Source organism: Vicugna pacos, chromosome 21 (assembly GCF_048564905.1).
Source record: "Vicugna pacos chromosome 21, VicPac4, whole genome shotgun sequence".
Lineage (NCBI taxonomy): Eukaryota > Metazoa > Chordata > Mammalia > Artiodactyla > Camelidae > Vicugna > Vicugna pacos.
The window spans coordinates 5,487,886-5,493,184 of NC_133007.1; the positions used below are offsets into that span (position 1 = coordinate 5,487,886).

Below are 5,299 nucleotides of genomic sequence, written 5' to 3' on the forward strand. Positions count from 1 at the left end.
GACTCTGTTGTTTACTTTGTGTGTGTGACTCTGGGGAAGGAATTTAGCCTCTCCTAGCCTCTGTTTTATTATTAGCCAAAGGGGGCTAATAACATCCACATTTCCAGGCAAGGTGGCTGCAAGGGTTAGAGATTATAAGGGTGCAAAGCACTTGGGGCGGGAGCTGGTATGTGTAGGTGGTCAAGAAACAGTGGCTGTAAGTATTTGAGAGGCTGGCCCTGGGTTGCAGACATCCCAGCTTTAGGCCTCTAAACCTCTTCTGGGGTCAGAACCTGTCACGGAGCTGTTGGCAGTGGGTAGGTTGAATGCAACTGTACTTGCAGGAAGAAACAGGGCCTCTGTCAGCTAGAAGCAAAACGAGGTGCCTCTCACTCAGGAAGGGGCCCTGCCCTGGCCAGGGTGTTGGGACCGCTCCCAGGCGTCCTAAGAGCTCCATGTACCAGGGATCACTCCTTGGTCACACAGGCTTTTCAGTGCACACTCAAAGGACAACAAATTAACTGGACTTTGAGTTGGCTGAGTTAAAAAAAAAAATCCCTATGTCTTTCAAAGCCAATTCAACTGACCAGGCACCTCCAGTGTGCCCTTTCCTAATTTATCCCGGGGCCAGACTTACACTTTTGACTTGTAGCCTTTGAAGAAACACAGGTGCCGTAACTGACGTGGATTTTCTCATTGAAGGTGCAGAGCACGTGAGGGGCTCTGGGCAGATTGAAACGGAGCCTACCGTGACTGCAGAGCTGCTGTGTGGAGGTGCGCCCGGGAGTTAAGGGAAGTAATTTCAAGCATGTGTTTTAAAAGTGAACTGGTCAGGGTTTTCCGTTAAGTGCTGTATCAGGTCAGTTTTAACCAATAGCAAGGAAGTGGGGAGGAACCGGGAAGGGCGCTTCTAGGACGTGGGCATCCCCGTCACATCAAAATCTCGGAAGCCCTGGGACGGTAGCATGCCGGGTCAGGGTGGACTTCCTCTGCCTGCATCACAGGGAGAAAAGGAGTTGACGCCTGGGGAGGCGAGTATGGGGCAGTCACCCAGAAGTAATACTGTCCCTCACTGTGGCCCTGCCTGGAGAAAGACTGGACCTGGGCCAGAGGGCAAACAGGCTTTCCTTCCCGACTCAGACATGGCACAAAGGGACCTTGCAAGAGAAGAGGGCAACTAGTGCTCGTGGGCGGCTGGGGAGGCGTGGGCCCTCGCCCCTCCCCCTGGCAAGTGGCCCTTGGCCGGCAGCACTGCAGGGACTTGCCGGGAGGCAGCATTCTCACGCAGAGGGCGGCATCTGGGCTCAGCCTCGGAGACAATCTTGCTCTGTCGAGGGAGCAGCTGTCAGCCACCTGCTCCCAGCCTGGGTTAAGCCCTCTTTTGAGCAGGAGTGAAGGAGGCCGATCTCTAGAATAAAGGATGCGTTCAGCGCCACCTGCCTGGGCCATTAGCTCTGGGAGGTGAGCCATGGGCGGGGTGCGGGGACCCAGACACCCGTCACGTTCCCTCCCGGCCCCACCTAAGGTCCCATGCACGGCCCCCTCAGCGTGCTGGCAGATGTCCCGTCTGGCGGCCTTTCTGTCTCAGCAGCACCTGGCCCTGCTCGTCCTTCCCTGTCCCAGAGGACGTGTCTGTCTCCGAGCCAGACAGGCTGTCAGTCCTCTGGGCAGAGAGATTCGGGGGCGTCAGCCTCCTGCCCCTGCCCTTCCGCTGGAACACATGCAGACCCCAGGGCAGAGCCAGCCAACCACCTTTGGGGTGTCTGTGCTTACCTATTGGGGGGCGGTTGGTGGGAGTAGAGGAACAGAGACACACTTTCTGAAGCTATGGAAGAAGATGCCATGTGTACGTAGTCACCACCGATCAAGAAAGAGAGGACAGAAACAGACCAGAGGTGAGGAAGTAACACGTCTGCAATCACGGGGTTTTAGCAGAGACCTTGAGGCGGTTACTCAGTTCCTGATGTGGGAATAATCACCACTCCTTACGGAGCACAGACTACCTGCCTGACAAGCCCCACTCAACCCTGCCGGCAGCCCTACGACGCGGGCATCAGCATTACCCTGCCCTGGCGGGGGTGGGGGGGGTCCGCAGCCAGATCCGCAGGTGAGTGGCGGGAGGGGACTGCAGACTCCACCCCTGCGCCCTGAGCCCTGGCCGTCCACCTCCTCCTGTGTCTGTGCTCTGCCTTCCTAAAGACAAAACTTCTCTAGGCTTCTCCCAGGAGAGAGCTGGGTTGTCTATTTCACTTTTCACTTCTTGTTCATTGTCTCTCTTTTTATCCAGAATATAAGCCTTCCAAGGGCAGCCGCCAAGTCGCAGACCTCCTGGCAGGCAGTCCCTGCCGCCCAGTGCCCTTCGGTGGTACATGCTGAACACCCGCGTGCTCCTCAGGGACCCGCGTGCTCCTCGGGGACCCGTGGGCTCATCGGGGACCCAAGGTCGCACTGGCTGTCCTTCTCACTGGAGATGCTATACCCGACCCTCTCTCTGAGGGGCTTCAATATTAGAGAGTTTTCCCAGTTGGGACCCCCCCCAACTCTTTCCTTTAATCGCCTTCAGCAAATTCCATTAGAAGGCTAAGACCTGAGTGAGGGCAAGTCTGTGGCCTTGGGAAAGAGTGATGCCTTGGTCCAGAGGAACAGGATCTGCGCCTGGGGGCCATCTGAGGAGGGGTTTTATAGGCCCTGCCATTACTTAAATACACACAGAGCTGTGAATCCTCTAAGCCTGGGGCTAGGGAACAGCTGGTCTGCTGAGGGCACATTCGCCCAGTAATTCTAAGTTTTATTTGAATGCCCATCTGCCCCGTCACTGACGTCACAGTGCAGCTGCACGTCTTGTTTTCCCTTCCTGTTGCCCGCGCCTGTGGTGTGGCCTTGCTCTGGGGATGATTAAATGGCTCTGTGGGTGGCCCCATCCTGCAGAGTGTGAGCATGGGGTGGGGGAGGGGGGCAGACAGGGCCGGAGCGGGAGGGGATGGATGTCACAGAGCGGCAACCACAGAGGAAGCTCCAGCACTGTGCGTGCGCCGTGGGTGGCGGAAGGCCGGGGTGGGTGGGCAGAGTCTGGGAGCACCTTGGCCACACGGATGCCCTGGAAACAGGCTGCCCCGGATGCCTGGGGAGGTTTGCCCTGTCTGTAACAAAGCGGTCAGCCCTGGGCATTAAAGGGCCCTAGTAACTCTTTGTCTAGAACCAGAGCCAGAGTTTCCCCCCAATTCTGAGTTTCCCTAGCCCAGCACAGGCCAGGGGCCCATGAGGACAGGTGTGTAAAGTGCTGAGCACACTCAGTAAATAGAAGTTCTCATCTCAAGATAAAATTATAAAATTAGTTTCCTCATTTCTCTAAATACTCCTGACTACCCCCTCCTCCATTTTTCCCTCATCTTCGGTTCTTCACAGCAGTCCTGGAGTCCAATCCTCAATCTGGTTATTTACTAGTTATGTGATCTTGAACAGTCTCCTTAACCTCTCTAAGCCTCAGTTTCCTGATCTGTGAAGTGGGCCCAGCATTTCCACCCCTAGACACATAAACCTCAGAAACAGTCACATACAAGGACACCGGTGGACATGTAAAAGAGTGTTCTTAGCAGCGCTGTTTGTAGTAGCAGAAGTCTGGACACCACACACAAGGCCTTTGAAAGAGGAGTGAATAAATTGTGGCGCATTGGCACACTGGAATACCACCTAACTGTGAAAATGAGTGGCCTGCAGTGATAATTTAGTAACCCTATGGCTGAATCTTAGCAAAACCATGCTGAGCTAAAAAAGCAAGTCCTTTTATTGAAATTCAAATATAGCCACAATAAACAATCTATTTTGAGATTTCCATGTTTATGAAATACAACTAAAAATGAGCAAGGGCATAATAGGAGTTGGAGTTGGCTTGGGGAAGAGGAGGTCGGGGAGGATAGAGAAGGGACCTGTGAGTAGATGTAAGTTAGCACCTAATTTCTGAGTTGGATTAGGTTCAAGGGTGTTCATCAGATCACTAAAGTAAGTGATTGAAACAGCAAATGAATAAGCAGGGCCCAAGCATGGACCAGTAACGATAGTATGAAGTGAATCAAGGATTGTAAAGATTAACTCGATTTTGCACACTGAGGTCCATTTAAAAATGTGATTGCAAGATTACATTAAATGAGATAATATTTGTAGCAGCCTACCAGTATGCACGACCTGGCATCCAGTAGGTATTCAAGAAATAAAGTTAACCTCTCTATTCTCCCAGCCAACCAGAGCTCTTATCTTGCCCCTTGTAAATCAGGATTCTCGGGGCTTTGACCCTTCAGGGCTGGATCCTAAATCACTGGCTAATGTTCTTCTGCTTCCTTCCTCCCTCCCGCCCACTCTCCTCTCCCTCCCAGGAGCAAATGAAGCTTGTCTCTCCTATGTCACAGGTCACGGGGACAGTATGTATGAAAAGGCTCTGAGACTAAGTGTCCCCCATGAATGGCTGCTTTCCTACATACCCTGCATTCTGTCAGTGGGTGAAACCAAGAAGACGCAGCTCCTGAGCTGGGCGGCTCCTGTAAGCGACACGGACGAGCGGCCAGGAGGTTGGTGTTTGGGGAGGAGAGGGCTGATGTGATCTGCAATATTCTAGGAGGATGCAGGAGGAGGGGCCAGGCGTTGCCCCTGGAATGGCACCTGTGGGCGAAAGGAAAGAACTCTGGGCTTGGACATGCAGCTAAAAAGCCTAGGTTAGGGTCCTACCCTCCCACACACCGGCTGCAGGTGGGCGAGTTACTCAGCACCACTGAGCCCTGCTGCACGCATCCGTAAGATGCAAACTGGAATGTAAATGACACACACACACACACACACACAGAGAAATAGCAGACATTCAAAACTTACTTCCTGAGTCTGAATCCCGTATGCTCTCCAGAGCCGCAGTTTCCTGCTGCAGGACTGGGACACTCACTTCAGCTAGAATGAAAATGGCTGAATCCAGATTTGACAAGACAGTATCATTTCAAGTCTCAATGCTGATAAATTGATGGGATAGCTGGGTGACATTTGGGGTTGGAAAGAGTTCCTTGACTCCCAACCTTACTTCCCAAGCTCCATCCATTGGCATTGGATTACCTGGAAAAGATCAACAGATCACATATACTGGTGGCTCTTTTCTTAACTTTTGTGTCCGATTGAACCAAGGGAAGGAGACAACCAGAGCAGTCCTGGGACAGAAAATAAGTTGCCAGAAATTGATTCTGGAGAGTCCTAATGGTGACTGACGTCAGGAGGAAGGTTTGAGGGTACCAGTCATTTTATAACCCATGGGCCTTTTAAAAACCATGAGGCTTGGCCTGAGACA

The 5,299-nt window shown here is 52.7% G+C and overlaps 1 long non-coding RNA gene across 2 annotated transcripts; it reads right to left on the reverse strand.

The window, feature by feature from the left end:
- Positions 1-1,012: 1,012 nt before the first annotated feature.
- On the reverse strand, positions 1,013-5,058 carry LOC140688014 (uncharacterized). Of its 2 annotated transcripts, XR_012062668.1 has the most exons (4): positions 4,840-5,058; positions 4,455-4,632; positions 1,753-1,804; positions 1,013-1,642 (listed from the first exon to the last, which is right to left on the reverse strand). It is a non-coding gene; the product is annotated as an uncharacterized lncRNA (long non-coding RNA). The 2 variants fall into 2 exon arrangements; XR_012062667.1 differs by having other exon boundaries at positions 1,013-1,804.
- Positions 5,059-5,299: the final 241 nt, after the last annotated feature.